The sequence below is a fragment of the Oncorhynchus keta genome, unplaced genomic scaffold, assembly GCF_023373465.1.
Source record: "Oncorhynchus keta strain PuntledgeMale-10-30-2019 unplaced genomic scaffold, Oket_V2 Un_contig_25550_pilon_pilon, whole genome shotgun sequence".
Lineage (NCBI taxonomy): Eukaryota > Metazoa > Chordata > Actinopteri > Salmoniformes > Salmonidae > Oncorhynchus > Oncorhynchus keta.
The window spans coordinates 1-20,000 of record NW_026284504.1 but is presented as its reverse complement, the minus strand read 5'-3'; the positions used below and the strand labels follow the sequence as shown (position 1 = coordinate 20,000).

The 20,000-nt window shown below is 45.3% G+C and overlaps 1 pseudogene; it reads left to right on the top strand.

Annotated features, from left to right (window-relative positions):
• Nucleotides 1-7,097, top strand: part of LOC127922395 (N-acetylgalactosamine kinase-like) — a 13,598-nt pseudogene extending 6,501 nt beyond the window's left edge.
• Nucleotides 7,098-20,000: the final 12,903 nt, after the last annotated feature.

Below are 20,000 nucleotides of genomic sequence, written 5' to 3'. Positions count from 1 at the left end.
ATATTATTATATTATTATTATTATATTATTATATTATATTATTATTGTTATTATTCTTCTTCTTATATTATTATTATTATTGTTATTATTATTCTAATATTATCATTATTATTGTTATTATCATTACAGTGGGTCCCAGTTGATATTGGTGTTCTCAACATCGTAGAATTAAATAAAATACCACTAGAGATGGTATATACACACACACACACATTATGACAGAGATGCCTGGTACATTCAACACACGTTCTGACAGCACACTCTAAGGTTTTGTCCTGCTAGTACATCAAAACCAATTGTAATCAGCTGAAATGAGATATATATAAAACCTAGAATTCCCATTTACCTCAAACCACTGTGATTTTTTAATTATTTTTTATTTATCTTTATTTAACTAGGCAAGTCAGTTAAGAACAAATTCTTATTTTCAATGATGGCCTAAGAACAGTGGGTTAACTGCCTGTTCAGGGGCAGAATGACAGATTTGTACCTTGTCAGCTTGTCAGGGTTTGATCCAACAACCTTCAGTTACTCACCAACATTCTAACCACTAGGCTACCTGCCACCCCAGAATGAATTGAACTGTGTTCTTAACTCAATCAGATTCTGGCCAGATCGAGGAGACCTGGAGTGAGGCCGGCTGCTGAAGCTGTCTCCTGTGTGCTGTAAATAACTCTAATCTCCCTCAGATGTTGGCGAAGGCAGGGGTTTTTATATGGGGCCGGCTGCTGAAGCTGTCTCCTGCTGTGTTGTAAATAACTCTATGGTCTCCCTCAGATGTTGGCACTAGTTTGGAGTGGGGCCTTCTGTGAAGCTGTCTCCGGTGCATAAATAACTCTATGGTCTCCTCAGATGTTGTTATTAGTCCTCGATCTGTCTGGAGTGGGGCCAGGCTGCTGAAGCTGTCCCCCTGCAGACAGAGCTGGAGGCCTCCCTGGAGGAGATGCTGCAGTGTTTGGCTGAGGTGCTGCACCCTGAGCCCTACAGAGAACAAGGTCTGCAAGGCCCTGGGAATCACTTCAGAACAGCTCTGGTACAGACCTCCTTAGCCCCAACACACAGGACGGTAAGACACTTATTATTATTATTATTATTTTACAATCGTTTCATTCTGAACAGGACCACAATTTACTTTTGTTCCGTTCTACTGTTCTGACCAACAATATAAAGTTCTGAACCGGTTTGAACCATAAAAACAAGTAGATGTTTATATCGTTCCTCTCTGTTCCTTTTTTATAACCTGTGAAATCAACAGTTGTTTACACATTTAGCTCATTAAATGACTTCACCAATCAGTGCGGACGGAGCCTACAAGCTAGTTGTTTACACCAATCAGTGCGGACGGAGCCTACAAGCTAGTTGTTTACACCAATCAGTGCGGACGGAGCCTACAAGCTAGTTGTTTACACCAATCAGTGCGGACGGAGCCTACAAGCTAGTTGTTTACACCAATCAGTGCGGACGGATCCTACAAGCTAGTTGTTTACACCAATCAGTGCGGACGGAGCCTACAAGCTAGTTGTTTACACCAATCAGTGCGGACGGAGCCTACAAGCTAGTTGTTTACACCAATCAGTGAACTAAATAAAATACGCCAATCAGTGCGGACGGAGCCGAAAGCTAGTTGTTTACACACAATCAGTGAGGACAAGCAGGTCACTACTGTTTAACTGGTAGGCTAGCAGGTCACTACTGTATAACTAGTGTACATTATAACTGGAAGGCTGCCAGGTCACTACTGTATAACTAGTACATTATAACTGGTAGGCTAGCAGGTCACACTGTATAACTGGTAGGCTAGCAGGTCACTACTGTATAACTGGTACATTATAACTGGTAGGCTAGCAGGTCACTACTGTATAACTGGTAGGCTCAGGTCATGGCAGGGTAGGCTAACTGCTGTATAACTGGAAGGCTGGCTAGAATGACTAGTATAACTAGTACATTATAACTGGAAGGCTAGCAGGTCACTACTGTATAACTAGTACATTATAACTGGTAGGCTAGCAGGTCACTACTGTATAACTGGTAGGCTACCAGGTCACTACAGTATAACTGGTACATTATAACTGGTAGGCTAGCAGGTCACTACTGTATAACTGGTAGGCTAGCAGGTCACTACTGTATAACTTGTACATTCTAACTGGTAGGCTAGCAGGTCACTACTGTATAACTGTATAACTGGTAGGCTAGCTGGTCACTACTGTATAACTAGTACATTATAACTGGTAGGCTAGCAGGTCACTATAACTGTATAACTGGTAGGCTAGCAGGTCACTACTGTATAACTGGTACATTATAACTGGTAGGCTAGCAGGTCACTTCTGTATAACTGGTAGGCTAGCAGGTCACTACTGTATAACTGGTACATTATAACTGGTAGGTCTGCAGGTCACTACTGGGAACTGGTCCACATTTGTAAGTCGCTCTGGATAGAGCTAGCAGGTCACTAAATGTATAACTAGTTCACTACTTATAACTGGTAGGCTAGCAGGTCACTAGTGTATAACTTTTGTATAACTCACTACTGTATAACTGGTAGGCTAGCAGGTTCTGTATAACTGGTACATTAAAACTGGTAGGCTAGCAGGTCACTAATAACTGGTAGGCTAGCAGGTCACTACTGTATAACTAGTACATTATAACTGGTAGGCTAGCAGGGTATAACTACTTATAACTGGTAGGGTAGCAGGTCACTACTGTATAACTGGTACATTATAACTGGTAGGCTAGCAGGTCACTACTGTATAACTGGTCCAATTTGTAAGGCTAGCTTTGGATAACGTCTGCTAAATGACTTAAATTAAATAAATGTGGTAGGCTAGCAGGTCACTACTGTATAACTGGTAGGCTAGCAGGTCACTGGTTATAACTGGTAGGCTAGCAGGTCACTACTGTATAACTGGTAGGCTACAAGGTCACTTGTTATAACTGGTACATGATAACTGGTAGGCTAGCAGGTCACTCTGATAACTGGTAGGCTAGCAAGTCACTACTGTATAACTAGTACATTATAACTGGTAGGCTAGCAGGTCACTACTGTATAACTGGTAGGCTAGCAGGTCACTACTGTATAACTAGTACATTATAACTGGTAGGCCTAGCAGGTCACTACTGTATAACTGGTAGGCTAGCAGGTCACTCTGGATAAGAGGCTAGCAGGTCAATACTTATAACTAGTACATTATAATGTGGTAGGCTACTTCTGGTCACTAGGTACTGTATAACTGGTAGGCTAGCAGGTCACTACTGTATAACTAGTACATTATAACTGGTAGGCTAGCAGGTCACTTCTGTATAACTAGTACATTATAACTGGTAAGAGCTAGCAGGTCACTACTGTATAACTGGTACATTATAACTGGTAACTGGCGAGCAGGTCACTACTGTATAACTAGTACATTATAACTGGTAGGCTAGCAGGTCACTACTGTATAACTAGTACATTATAACTGGTAGGCTAGCAGGTCACTTCTGTACATTATAACTGGTAGGCTAGCAGGTCACTACTGTATAACTAGTACATTATAACTGGTAGGCTAGCAGGTCACTTCTGTATAACTAGTACATTATAACTGGTAGGCTAGCAGGTCACTACTGTATAACTAGTACATTATAACTGGTATGCTAGCAGGTCACTACTGTATAACTAGTACATTATAACTGGTAGGCTAGCAGGTCACTTCTGTATAACTAGTACATTATAACTGGTAGGCTAGCAGGTCACTACTGTATAACTAGTACATTATAACTGGTAGGCTAGCAGGTCACTACTGTATAACTGGTAGGCTAGTACATTATAACTGGTAGGCTAGCAGGTCACTACTGTATAACTAGTACATTATAACTGGTAGGCTAGCAGGTCACTACTGTATAACTGGTAGGCTAGCAGGTCACTACTGTATAACTGGTAGGCTAGCAGGTCACTACTGTATAACTGGTGTACATCACTACTGTATAACTGGTAGGCTAGCAGGTCACTACTGTATAACTGGTAGGCTAGCAGGTCACTACTGTATAACTGGTAGGCTAGCAGGTCACTACTGTATAACTGGTACATTATAACTGGTCAGGCTATGGATGGTCCAACCTTGAATATGTGGACATCTATAACTGGTGTCTAGCAGACTCAAACTCTCCCTTCCAGACTATCAAACATCTAATCAAAAATCAAATCCAGTCGGCTTTCTATTCCGCAGGTCACTACTGTATAACTGAGTACACTATAACCTACCAACCTTGAATATAACTATAAGTACCTAGGTGTCTGGCTAGATGTCATCTACAAAATCAAATCCAGGTCTTCCAACACTCTACTCAGCAAACTGTAAATACTGCAGTCTATCACAGTGCCATTCGTTTTGTCACTAACAGTGCCACCTTATAAAGCCACCCCACCACTGCGTAGGCTCTAGTCGGCTGGCCCTCACTACATATAACTCGCCAGACCCACTGGCTCCAGGTCATCTACAAGTCCATGCTAGGTAAAGCTCCGCCTTATCTCAGTTCACTGGGTCACGATGGCAACACCCATCCGTAGCACGCGCTCAGCAGGTACTCTCACTGATCATCCCTAAAGCCAACACCTAATTTGGCCGCCTTTCGTTCCAGTACTCTGCTGCCTGTCACTGGAACGAATAAAAATACGCTGAAGTTGGAGACTTTTATCTCCCTCTCCAACTTCAAACATCAACTATCCGGCAGCTAACCGATCGCTGCAGCTGTACATAGTCTATAGGTAAATAGCTCACCCTTTTTCACCTACCTCATTCCCATACTGTTTTTATACTGTTTTTATATTTACTGGCTCTTTTGCACACCAATATCTCTACCTGTACACTATCTGATCATTTATCACTGTGTTAATCTGCAAAATTGTATTATTCGCCTACCTCATGCCTTTTGCACACATTGTATATCTGCCCATTTTGTTCTACTGTGTTATTGACTTGCTAATTGTTTACTCCATGTTAACTCTGTGTTGTCTGTTCAACCGCTATGCTATTATCTTGCTTCAGTTACTCCAAATGAGACTTGTTCTCAACTAGCCTACCTGGTTAAATAAAGGTGAAATAAATAAATAAAAATAAAAAATAAAGGCTGTGTTAGGTCACTTGCTAACTAGTACATTATAACTCTGGTAGGCTGTTCAGGTCACTGCTGTATAACTGGTGGCCAGGTCACTTCAAACTAGTACATTATAACTGGTAGCTAGCAGGTCAAATAAAGTATAACTAGTACATTATAACTGGTAGGCTAGCAGGTCACTACTGTATAACTAGTACATTATAACTGGTAGGCTAGCAGGTCACTACTGTATAACTGGTAGGCTAGCAGGTCACTACTGTATAACTGGTAGGCTAGCAGGTCACTACTGTATAACTGGTACATTATAACTGGTAGGCTAGCAGGTCACTACTGTATAACTAGTACATTATAACTGGTAGGCTAGCAGGTCACTACTGTATAACTGGTAGGCTAGCAGGTCACTTCTGGTATAACTAGTACATTATAACTGGTAGGCTAGCAGGTCACTTCTGTATAACTAGTACATTATAACTGGTAGGCTAGCAGGTCACTACTGTATAACTGGTAGGCTAGCAGGTCACTTCTGTATAACTAGTACATTATAACTGGTAGGCTAGCAGGTCACTTCTGTATAACTGGTAGGCTAGCAGTCACTACTGTATAACTGGTACATTATAACTGGTAGGCTAGCAGGTCACTCCTCCACCATTTTGATTCAAACAAACTGTGTGTCACGCTGGTATGTTAAAAAGGCTGTACAGGTGCCACTACTGACCAGCTGGTAGGTAGGCTAGCAGGGGGAGGTCCTTAAACCAAACTGTATCATGTCCTTAAATCTGGTAGAATAACCGGTTTGACCTGCTATACCTGTCCTCTCCTCCCAGTGGCCAGTTCAACTGGACCAGCGGGCCAGGCATGATATGTCGGTACGGGTCCTGCGGTTCAAGACTATGACCAGCTGGTACCGAACGGCGTAGCGTCTCGGGAGACCTGAGAACTAGACGCCAGCTGGTAGAAATATGTCTGTAAGCTGTCAGAACTGGACCAGCTGGTAGAGATATGTCTGTAAGTCCAGAACTGGACCAGCTGGTAGAGATGTCTGTAAGTCCAGAACTGGACCAGCTGGTAGAGATATGTCTGTAAGTCCAGAACTGGACCAGCTGGTAGAGATATGTCTGTAAGTCCAGAACTAGACCAGCTGGTAGAAATATGTCTGTAAGTCCAGAACTAGACCAGCTGGTAGAGATATGTCTGTAAGTCCAGAACCAGACCAGCTGGTAGAGATATGTCTGTAAGTCCAGAACTAGACCAGCTGGTAGAGATATGTCTGTAAGTCCAGAACCACTCCATTCTATATGTTAACTATATATTTTTTTATATATATTAAAAGGGTTTAAAACCTTTCAATTTACAGGTTATTCTCACTCTACTCGTTAACTCAGAAATAAAATCTTGCCGTCATTTTGGTGAAATAGCCTATATTTATTTACGTTGTCTGTCCGTGAGAGATGAAGTCTCATTTGAGATATTTAAAAAAATCTAATTTCAAACCTGTCCATTTAAAATACTAGATTTCACCGGCTACCTTGTAACTAGTGTGTTTGACAAATGGATGGTGCAACTGTTGATGCAGTTTCCTCGCTTGATTGCATTGTTAATTGATAGATCGTAATTGAAGGATTTAGGTTCCTAGAACCGTGCTTTCTCCATGTGTATTATGTTTCCTCTGGCTACAGGCAGTCTGGTGCGGTGGGATCCCGGCTGACCGGAGCAGGCTGGGAGGCTGTGCTGTCTCCATGGTCCCCACTGACAAGGTGGAGTCTTTCCTAAAGAGCGTCAGAGAGTTGTACTACACGGCAGACCCACGCAGAGCCGAGCTAGAGAAACACAGTCTGTTTGTCACCAAGCCTGGTGGAGGGGCGGCCATCTTCCTTGAAGACTGAAGTCAAAAAATGCTTCTCTTTACAATTTTGAGGTGAAATGTCTTCCTTGCCGTTTCACCTTTTCAGTATTTTTATACTATTATTTTAGTCGTGACTCTGACTAATTCTCATGCCAAAATGACACCGTTGACTGATTCTGGAATTCTCATGCCAAAATGACACCGCTGAGATTCTGGAATTTCAAGATCTGTGTAATCAAAGCTAGTGTGATCCCAGATCTGTTTTCTCCTTCTATAGCCTGATTCTAGATCTGTTTGTCTCCTTCTATAGCCTGATTCTAGATCTGTTTTCTCCTTCTATAGCCGATTCTAGATCTGTTTTCTCCTTCTATAGCCCGATCCTAGATCTGTTTTCTCCTTCTATAGCCTGATTCTAGATCTGTTTTCTCCTTCTATAGCCCGATCCTAGATCTGTTTTCTCCTTCTATAGCCTGATTCTAGATCTGTTGTCTCCATCTATAGCCCGATTCTAGATCTGTTTTCTCCTTCTATAGCCTGATCCCAGATCTGTTTTCTCCTTCTATAGCCTGATTCTAGATCTGTTTTCTCCTTCTATAGCCTGATTCTAGATCTGTTTTCTCCATTCTATAGCCTGATTCTAGATCTGTTGTCTCCTTCTATAGCCTGATTCTAGATCTGTTGTCTCCTTCTATAGCCTGATTCTAGATCTGTTTTCTCCATCTATAGCCTGATTCTAGATCTGTTTTCTCCTTCTATAGCCTGATTCTAGATCTGTTTTCTCCTTCTATAGCCTGATTCTAGATCTGTTTTCTCCTTCTATAGCCTGATTCTAGATCTGTTTGTCCTCTTGCCAACTTCATTGCTTAATTTTCAAGCCAAACATGACAAGAAGTTGGCATTATAGCACAAAAAGACTGGCACTATTTTATAGAGGGGAAAATTATGACATTTTATAATTTGGAACTCAAGTTATAACTAGTGTTAAAACTAATGATTCAAGATCAACTTCTTTACAAGAAAGGGGACTTTTCTTTATTCTGTGAGTGTAATGATTTCAGTTCAAATGGGACAGTGCTGTCTATATAAAGGACAATAATTTTCCACACAGTGCAGTACTACATTCCTTCCATTGCTGTGTGTTTGTGTTGTATGTTTTGAAGGAATTAAGGAGTAAAAGGGCTTTTGTTTACGTTGTCTCTGTCTGTTCCGTTTGCATGATCTCCACAGAAACAGACAACGAACACAATATGAACAGCTGTATATTTGTATATATATAAAAAAACATTGAAAAACATCCAAGTTCAAGAAGAGGACATTAAACAAATAAAAATGACAAGTGTTTCAGTTTTTGTCGGTAGAAACAAAATATAAAATAAAACGACGCCAACACATTCAAGATGAAATTCATTCTTAGCTTAAAAAATTAACATTTTTTTTTTTAAATAAGGAAAAAAAAGAGATGTGATCAAATGATAAATGATTGTATTGAATTTCAGCATTCAAAGCATAAGCCTAATGGAAACAACATCATGTTTTCATCCTGCAAGCATCCATGTCTGACAGGTTAACAATGTATTAGAGAGAGTGTGTTTGACCAAAGACCAAACAGGGCAATTAGGCTGTAGAATGCTGACAGCCAGAGTGTTTGCATTGAGCTTCCCTACAGTATGGATCCCCCTTCGTTTACAGGAAGTTGACAGGAAAGCCTTCTCTTCATACCGTTTTAAAGTCTCAATCTGTGATTCACTTTTCCAGCCGAACGGCAACTGTTTTTGCCATAAAGCTGAGGGATGGTGTAAACCAATACCTAAATTCATAGATGGCGCTTTACGGTCTCTACAGACCATCAGATCAACATGATATTCTTTAAAAGCACTTGGTATACAACGAGGCGGCAGGGTAGCCTAGTGGTTAGAGGTAGAGGCGGCAGGGTAGCCTAGTGGTTATGTAGAGGCGGCAGGGTACCTATGATATTCTTTTAAAAGCAATTGGTATACGGCAGGGTAGCCTAGTGGTTAGTTGCCTAGTGGTTAGAGTGTAGAGGCGGCAGGGTAGCCTAGGGTTAGAGTGTAGAGGCGGCAGGGTAGCCTAGTGGTTAGCTGACAGTAACCGGGTTGCAAGTTCAAATCCCTGAGCTGACAAGGCTTTCTGTCGTTCTGCCCTGAACAGGCAGTTAACCCACTGTTCCTAGGTCATTGAAAAATAAGAATTTGTTCTTAACTGACCTGCCTAGTTAAATAAAGGTAAAATAACATTTTAAAAACGACCATTGAACAGCTGCCTGTAACTATTGCAGGTTGCACCTTTAAATGAAGGATAAAGCCAACTTTTATAAAGAAGGATAAATGATGAAGGATAAAGCCAACAAAGACCTGACCAGTGGAGTGCTGCTGAGGGGAGGACGGCTCATAATAATGGCTGGAACGGAGCAAATGGAATGGCATTAAACACCTGACATGTGTCTGATACCATTCCACCTATTCCGTCCAGCCATTACCACAAGCCCATCCTCCCCAATAAAAGTGCCACCAACCTCCTGTGACTATTGAATGGTTATGTCTATGTTCAGACGTGTGATAAATGCTTAAATTAGTAAAAGGCACAATTATGTTCTCTCCATTAAAGGTAAAAACATGCATCTTGAACATTCTTTCAGTCAGCATTCTAAACCTCAAGAACATTCTGAACATTCTTTCAGTCAGCATTCTAAACCTCAATAACATTCTGAACATTCTTTCAGTCAGCATTCTAAACCTCAATAACATTCTGAACATTCTTCAGTCACATTCTAAACTCAAGAACATTCTGAACATTCTTTCAGTCAGCAGTCTAAACCTCAATAACATTCTGAACATTCTTTCAGTCAGCAGTCTAAACCTCAAGAACATTCTGAACATTCTTTCAGTCAGCATTTTAAAACCCTCAAGAACATTCTGAACATTCTTTCAGTCAGCATTTTAAACCTCAAGAACATTCTGAACATTCTTTCAGTCAGCAGTCTAAAAACCTTTTCATCTTTGTTGAGGTAGTTTCTATCTGATTTTAATTTAATTATCACGATGACTTACTGTATGTGCAAACCAGAATTGTTTTAATTTTAAAATAACATTTAGCATATTCATGGTCATCGGCAAAGATGACGGTAACACAGTGTTCTAACAATGATAGAGTTGTGCTGGAATGTTTTCCTAAAGCAGCCTGGAAGTACATACCTGTATTTTATCACTGTTTCAAGTGGCTATGATACCAAACTCATACCTGTCCAGCCCAGGCTACTGAAAAATCTATCTACTCCTACATTTATTGAAAAGGAGATCTCCACCAAAAAATCAAAACTCCAATGCTTAGGTCTCTATTCAACCGTATCGCGAAATTGCTACAGTGTGATTTGAATTTAAAGGCGATGTTAGCGGAGACTGCATTCACTGCCGACGACGGCTCAATAGTAAAAATGACCTTAGAGTTTAAATCTGTAACGCTCCACTGGATTCAGATGGACTAGAGCCTATAGTGATCTTTCTGAACATGACTTGATCCCAGAGCAGAAACTGATTGGATATTCCTGTGCTGGTTCCTGTGCTGGTTCTTTTGGAGCCTGCTTGCCGGTAAGGCCATGTCCTCTGATGATTGAGTTTGACTTACTCTCCATTTTCTTGTGTGCTGCTGCTTGTCCAGACCATGCATAGTCATTTACCAGACGCTTATCCAAAGTGACTCACAGAACTGTCAACATTGACAGTGACAAACATGTACCTACAAAATAAAGGAAACACAACATAAAGTGTTATAATAGGGGCGTTGGGGGCACCACGAGCCAGAACAGCTTTAATGCACCTCTTGGCATAGATTCTATAAATGCCTGAATCTCTATTGAGGGTAGCAAACACCATTTGTCCACAATCATTTTCAATTTGGTGTTGTTTTTTTTAATGGTGGTGTAAAAATGCTGTCTCAGGCACCGCTCTAGAAGTGTTCAATTGTTTCTGAGATCTGATGACTGAGATGGCCATGGGCATATGGTTTACACCGTTTTCATGCTCATCAAACCACAGTGACCACTGCTCTCTGTGGATAGGGGGGCATTGTCATCCTGGAAGAGACCACTCCCATCAGGATAGAAATGGCTGTTGTATCACTCAGAATGGCTGTGTATTTATTGGAGTTTACCTTGCTCGAAGGGGGGTTCAGTGACATAAAACCATGGCAGGATACACACCGCACCATAACAGAGCTGCCAGAACCCTCATTTACTAAAGTGTTTCCATTACTTTGGCAGTTACCTGTATATGTGGCCGATCGATCCAATGTGGGAAATCGAACCCCACCCTGATGTTGACCGCATCATGCTCTAACTTTACTCACTGAGCCAGGTGTAGACGCACAGGATCATCTTGTAGTCTAAACAGCTTGTTAGGAATCTAAAAACAGGTCGAAGGGTCATGTCTGAACGGCCCCATTGGAAACAACATTAGAATCATTACAGTCTGTTGAGTTCTAGTGTTGCCTTCCGAGGTTCCGGATGTTCCGTAGGGGCCTCATCAGAGACACAGGCTACCGGTGTTTCCTTCCTTCGACATGCCTCTATCAAACTTCTGCTGTTGTGACCCTTCCAGGGGACGATGGGGACAGGGATGGGGACGGGGCAGCAGTGTTGGGGGTGACCTTAATGTTGTTTTTTTGAAAAAAATAAAGTTACACACATTCAATTTAGGCTTACACTCTTATCTAGAACCTTAAAAGGTTTCTCCTGCTGTCCCCATAGGGGGAACCTTTGAAGAAGCCTTTGTTCCGTATAGAACCCTTTTCACAGAGGTTCCTACGTGGAACTTAAAAGTATTCTATCTCGAACCCAAAAGGGTTCATCAAATAGGGCGTTGGAGAGAGGAGAACTGATGTTTGGCACTACACTACATATTTTACATTTTTTATTAGTTTATTTGACAGACCTTCATGTTCTTCCCTGAGGTTATGAGCTCTCCATAGCCCTGTTGGTGGGAGAAGGCGTAGGCTGAGCGCCGGGAGCTGGTCCTCCGAACACGCCTCAGGTTCTGTTCCTTGGGACCCAGCTTTCTGCTGGCCTGCTGCAGGCTCCGCACCTGGGGGAAGGAGGACAACAACAGAGAGTACCGTTATTGTGGATATTCAGATTAATATAATAGTTTGTTTAAAAAACGTTTACATGCTTAGCATGAAGAACAATTTCCCTAATAATCCTGTTGACATGGACACATCTGAAATCAGGCTACCTGATTGCAGAATATCACCAATCAAAATAAATGCTCTGACACGGTGACCATTTTATAGTAGTGACATTTTTTGCGAAGCCTATTTGAGTCTGAGTTCGGACATATAAAGTTTGTATGTGAAAACGAATTATAAGATTCATACTTCCAGTTTTTCCCGAACTCACTTCAATCACGTATTACAGAGGGAGGTTGAGCTGACAGATTCTGGGACATGTTCAGATCACATGTTCAGATCACATGTTCAGATCCCATGTTCAGATCACATATTCAGATCACATGTTCAGATCCCATGTTCAGATCACATATTCAGATCACATGTTCAGATCCCATGTTCAGATCACATATTCAGATCACATATTCAGATCACATATTCAGATCCCATTTTCAGATCACATGTTCAGATCCCATGTTCAGATCACATATTCAGATCCCATGTTCAGATCCCATGTTCAGATCACATATTCAGATCACATATTCAGATCCCATCTTCAGATCACATATTCAGATCCCATGTTCAGATCCCAAGTTCAGATCACATATTGAGATCATCAGATTTCAGATCACCTATTCAGATCACATATTCAGATCCCATTGTTCAGATCACATATTGAGATCCCCATGTTCAGATCACCTATTCAGATCACATATTCAGATCACATATTCAGATCACATGATCAGATCCCAGATCCCATTCAGATCACATGTTCAGATCACATATTCAGATCACATGTTCAGATATTCAGATCCCATGTTCAGATCAGATCACATATTCAGATCACCTATTCAGATCACATATTCAGATCCCATGATCAGATCACATGTTCAGATCACATATTCAGATCCCATGTTCAGATCACATATTGAGATCCCATGTTCAGATCACCTATTCAGATCACATATTCAGATCCCATGATCAGATCACATGTTCAGATCACATGTTCAGATCACATATTGAGATCCCATGTTCAGATCACCTATTCAGATCACATATTCAGATCACATATTCAGATCCCATGTTCAGATCACATATTCAGATCACATATTCAGATCCCATGATCAGATCACATATTCAGATCCCATGTTCAGATCACATATTCAGATCACATATTCAGATCCCATGATCAGATCACATATTCAGATCACATATTCAGATCCCATGATCAGATCACATGTTCAGATCACATATTCAGATCCCATGTTCAGATCATATTCAGATCCATGTTCAGATCACATGTTCATATTCAGAGATCCATGTTCAGATCACATATTCAGATCCCATGATCCCATGATCAGATCACATATTCAGATCCATGATCAGATCCCAGAGATCAGATCACATATTCATTCAGATCACATATTCAGATCCCATGATCAGATCACATATTCAGATCCCATGATCAGAGATCACATGATCAAGATCACATATTGAGATCCCATGATCCCTATGATCAGATCATATTCAGACTATGCATATTGAGATCCCATGATCCAGATCACATATTCAGATCACATATTCCAGATCCCATGATCAGATCACATATTCAGATCACATGATCAGATCACATGATCAGATCCCATGATCAGATCACATTCAGATTCACATATTCAGATCACAGATCAGATCACATGTTCAGATCACATAGATCACATGATCAGATCACATGGAACGCTCACATGATTGTTCAGATCACATGCTGTTTAAACGTCCTAATAATTTGAAAGATTGCTCAGACAACCAGATGTTTTAATCAGTGCCTAATCATATACTTACTTCAATTTTCTCCTTATGCCAATTAAGATAAGCAAACTGTTGCATAACTTAGCTACAGGCATAATCAATTTAATATGAAATGATTCCTGTGCATGTTTCGGGTGTCAACTGGCTTTGTCTGCTGACTATATGATAGTGAGAAAAGGGGATACCTAGTCAGTTGGACAACTGAATACATTCAATTGAAATGTGTCTTCCACATTTAACCCAACCCCTCTGAATCAGAGAGGTGCAGGGGGCTGCCTTAATCAACATCCACGTCTTCTTCAGCGCCCGGGAACATTGGGTTAACTACCTTGCTCAGGGGGCAGAACGACAGATTTTTTTTACCTTGTCGGCTCGGGATTCGATCCAGCAACCATTCGGTTACTGGCCCAAACCTCTGACCACTAGGCTACCTGCTGGTTACTGGCCCAACACTCTGACCACTAGGCTACCTGCTGGTTACTGGCCCAACACTCTGACCACAACGCACTAACACACTACCACTAGGCTACCTACTGGTTACTGGCCCAAAACTCTGACCACTAGGCTACCTGCTGGTTACTGGCCCAACACTCTGACCACTAGGCTACCTGCTGGTTACTGGCCCAACACTCTGACCACTAGGCTACCTGCTGGTTACTGGCCCAACACTCTGACCACTAGGCTACCTGCTGGTTACTGGCCCAACGCACTAACCACTAGGCTACCTACTGGTTACTGGCCCAACACTCTGACCACTAGGCTACCTGCTGGTTACTGGCCCAACACTCTGACCACTAGGCTACCTGCTGGTTACTGGCCCAACACTCTGACCACTAGGCTACCTGCTGGTTACTGGCCCAACGCTCTAACCACTAGGCTACCTACTGTTACTGGCCCAACACTCTGACCACTAGGCTACCTGCTGGTTACTGGCCCAACACTCTGACCACTTCAGGCTACCTGCTGTTACTGGCCCAACACTCTGACCACTAGGCTACCTACTGGTTACTGGCCCAACACTCTGACCACTAGGCTACCTGCTGGTTACTGGCCCAACACTGACCACTAGGCTACCTGCTGGTTACTGGCCCAACACTCTGACCACTAGGCTACCTGCTGGTTACTGGCCCAACACACTGACCACTAGGGCTACCTACTGGTTACTGGCCCAACACTCTGACCACTAGGCTACCTGCTGGTTACTGGCCCAACACTCTGACCACTAGGCTACCTGCTGGTTACTGGCCCAACACTCTGACCACTAGGCTACCTGCTGGTTACTGGCCCAACACTCTGACCACTAGGCTACCTGCTGGTTACTGGCCCAACACTCTGACCACTAGGCTACCTGCTGGTTACTGGCCCAACGCACTAACCACTAGGCTACCTACTGTTACTGGCCCAACACTCTGACCACTAGGCTACCTGCTGGTTACTGGGCTCAACACTCTGACCACTAGGCTACCTGCTGGTTACTGAACACTTGCCACAACGCACTGGCCCAACCACCACTAGGCTACCTGCTGGTTACTGCCCAACACTCTGACCACTAGGTACCTGCTGGTTACTGGCCCAACACTCTGACCACTAGGCTACCTGCTGGTTACTGGCCCAACACTCTGACCACTAGGCTACCTGCTGGTTACTGGCCCAACACTCTAGGCTACCACTGGTTACTGGCTCTGACCTAGGCTACCTGGTTACTGGCCCAACACTGGACCACTAGGCTACCTGCTGGTTACTTGGCCCAACACTCTGACCACTAGGCTACCTGCTGGTTACTGGCCCAACGCACTAACCACTGGCTACCACTAGCTACGGGCTCCAACACTCTGACCACTGGGTTACTGGCCCAACACTCTGACCACTAGGCCACCTGCTGGTTACTGGCCCAACACCTGACCACTAGGCTACCTGCTGGTTACTGGCCCAACACTCTGACCACTAGCTACCTGGGCTGGCTACTGGCCCAACACCTGACCACTAGGCTACCTGCTGGTTACTGGCCCAACGCACTAACCACTAGGCTACCTACTGGTTACTGGCCCAACACTCTGACCACTAGGCTACCTGCTGGTTACTGGCCCAACACTCTGACCACTAGGCTACCTGCTGGTTACTGGCCCAACGCACTAACCACTAGGCTACCTACTGGTTACTGGCCCAACACTCTGACCACTAGGCTACCTGCTGGTTACTGGCCCAACACTCTGACCACTAGGCTACCTGCTGGTTACTGGCCCAACACTCTGACCACTAGGCTACCTGCTGGTTACTGGCCCAACACTCTGACCACAAGGCTACCTGCTGGTTACTGGCCCAACACTCTGACCACTAGGCTACCTGCTGGTTACTGGCCCAACACTCTGACCACTAGGCTACCTGCTGGTTACTGGCCCAACACTCTGACCACTAGGCTACCTGCTGGTTACTGGCCCAAACCTCTGACCACTAGGCTACCTGCTGGTTACTGGCCCAACACTCTGACCACTAGGCTACCTGCTGGTTACTGGCCCAACACTCTGACCACTAGGCTACCTGCTGGTTACTGGCCCAACGCACTAACCACTAGGCTACCTTCTGGTTACTGGCCCAACACTCTGACCACGAGGCTACCTGCTGGTTACTGGCCCAACACTCTGACCACTAGGCTACCTGCTGGTCACTGGCCCAACACTCTGACCACTAGGCTACCTGCTGGTTACTGGCCCAACACTCTGACCACTAGGCTACCTGCTGGTTACTGGCCCAACACTCTGACCACTAGGCTACCTGCTGGTTACTGGCCCAACACTCTGACCACTAGGCTACCTGCTGGTTACTGGCCCAACACTCTGACCACTAGGCTACCTGCTGGTTACTGGCCCAACACTCTGACCACTAGGCTACCTGCTGGTTACTGGCCCAACACTCTGACCACTAGGCTACCTGCTGGTTACTGGCCCAACACTCTGACCACTAGGCTACCTGCTGGTTACTGGCCCAACGCACTAACCACTAGGCTACCTACTGGTTACTGGCCCAACACTCTGACCACTAGGCTACCTGCTGGTTACTGGCCCAACACTCTGACCACTAGGCTACCTGCTGGTTACTGGCCCAACACTCTGACCACTAGGCTACCTGCTGGTTACTGGCCCAACACTCTGACCACTAGGCTACCTGCTGGTTACTGGCCCAACACTCTGACCACTAGGCTACCTGCTGGTTACTGGCCCAACACTCTGACCACTAGGCTACCTGCTGGTTACTGGCCCAACACTCTGACCACTAGGCTACCTGCTGGTTACTGGTCCAACACTCTGACCACTAGGCTACCTGCTGGTTACTGGCCCAACACTCTGACCACTAGGCTACCTGCTGGTTACTGGCCCAACACTCTGACCACTAGGCTACCTGCTGGTTACTGGCCCAACACTCTGACCACTAGGCTACCTGCTGGTTACTGGCCCAACACTCTGACCACTAGGCTACCTGCTGGTTACTGGCCCAACACTCTGACCACTAGGCTACCTGCTGGTTACTTGCCCAACACTCTGACCACTAGGCTACCTGCTGGTTACTGGCCCAACACTCTGACCACTAGGCTACCTGCTGGTTACTGGGCCCAACACTCTGACCACTAGGCTACCTGCTGGTTACTGGCCCAACACTCTGACCACTAGGCTACCTGCTGGTTACTGGCCCAACACTCTGACCACTAGGCTACCTGCTGGTTACTGGCCCAACACTCTGACCACTAGGCTACCTGCTGGTTATACTGGCCCAACACTCTGACCACTAGGCTACCTGCTGGTTACTGGCCCAACACTCTGACCACTAGGCTACCTGCTGGTTACTGGCTCTAACCACTAGGCTACCTGCTAGTTGCTATTTAACACTCTGACCACTGGGCTACCTGCTGGTTACTGGCCCAACACTCTGACCACTAGGCTACCTGCTGGTTACTGGCCCAACACTCTGACCACTAGGCTACCTGCTGGTTACTGGCCCAACGCACTAACCACTAGGCTACCCTACTGGTTACTGGCCCAACACTCTGACCACTAGGCTACCTGCTGGTTACTGGCCCAACACTCTGACCACTAGGCTACCTGCTGGTTACTGGCCCAACACTCTGACCACTAGGCTACCTGCTGGTTGCTGGCCCAACACTCTGACCACTAGGCTACCTGCTGGTTACTGGCCCAACACTCTGACCACTAGGCTACCTGCTGGTTACTGGCCCAACGCACTAACCACTAGGCTACCTACTGGTTACTGGCCCAAAACTCTGACCACTAGGCTACCTGCTGGTTACTGGCCCAACACTCTGACCACTAGGCTACCTGCTGGTTACTGGCCCAACACTCTGACCACTAGGCTACCTGCTGGTTACTGGCCCAACACTCTGACCACTAGGCTACCTGCTGGTTACTGGCCCAACACTCTGACCACTAGGCTACCTGCTGGTTACTGGCCCAACACTCTGACCACTAGGCTACCTGCTGGTTACTGGCCCAACACTCTGACCACTAGGCTACCTGCTGGTTACTGGCCCAACACTCTGACCACTAGGCTACCTGCTGGTTACTGGCCCAACACTCTGACCACTAGGCTACCTGCTGGTTACTGGCCCAACACTCTGACCACTAGGCTACCTGCTGGTTACTGGCCCAACACTCTGACCACTAGGCTACCTGCTGGTTACTGGCCCAACACTCTGACCACTAGGCTACCTGCTGGTTACTGGCCCAACACTCTGACCACTAGGCTACCTGCTGGTTACTGGCCCAACGCACTAACCACTAGGCTACCTACTGGTTACTGGCCCAACACTCTGACCACTAGGCTACCTGCTGGTTACTGGCCCAACACTCTGACCACTAGGCTACCTGCTGGGTTACTGGCCCAACACTCTGACCACTAGGCTACCTGCTGGTTACTGGCCCAACACTCTGACCACTAGGCTACCTGCTGGTTACTGGCCCAACACTCTGGACCACTAGGCTACCTGCTGGTTATCGCTGGCCCCAACACTCTGACCACTAGGCTACCTGCTGGTTACTGGCCCAACACTCTGACCACTAGGCTACCTGCTGGTTACTGGCCCAACACTCTGACCACTAGGCTACCTGCTGGTTACTGGCCCAACACTCTGACCACTAGGCTACCTGCTGGTTACTGGCCCAACACTCTGACCACTAGGCTACCTGCTGGTTACTGGCCCAACACTCTGACCACTAGGCTACCTGCTGGTTACTGGCCCAACACTCTGACCACTAGGCTACCTGCTGGTTACTGGCCCAACACTCTGACCACTAGGCTACCTGCTGGTTACTGGCCCAACACTCTGACCACTAGGCTACCTGCTGGTTACTGGCCCAACACTCTGACCACTAGGCTACCTGCTGGTTACTGGCCCAACACTCTGACCACTAGGCTACCTGCTGGTTACTGGCCCAACACTCTGACCACTAGGCTACCTGCTGGTTTACTGGCCCAACACTCTGACCACTAGGCTACCTGCTGGTTACTGGCCCAACGCACTAACCACTAGGCTACCTACTGGTTACTGGCCCAACACTCTGACCACTAGGCTACCTGCTGGTTACTGGCCCAACACTCTGACCACTAGGCTACCTGCTGGTTACTGGCCCAACACTCTGACCACTAGGCTACCTGCTGGTTACTGGCCCAACACTCTGACCACTAGGCTACCTGCTGGTTACTGGGCCCAACACTCTGACCACTAGGCTACCTGCTGGTTACTGGCCCAACACTCTGACCACTAGGCTACCTGCTGGTTACTGGCCCAACACTCTGACCACTAGGCTACCTGCTGGTTACTGGCCCAACACTCTGACCACTAGGCTACCTGCTGGTTACTGGCCCAACACTCTGACCACTAGGCTACCTGCTGGTTACTGGCCCAACACTCTGACCACTAGGCTACCTGCTGGTTACTGGCCCAACACTCTGACCACTAGGCTACCTGCTGGTTACTGGCCCAACACTCTGACCACTAGGCTACCTGCTGGTTACTGGCCCAACACTCTGACCACTAGGCTACCTGCTGGTTACTGGCCCAACACTCTGACCACTA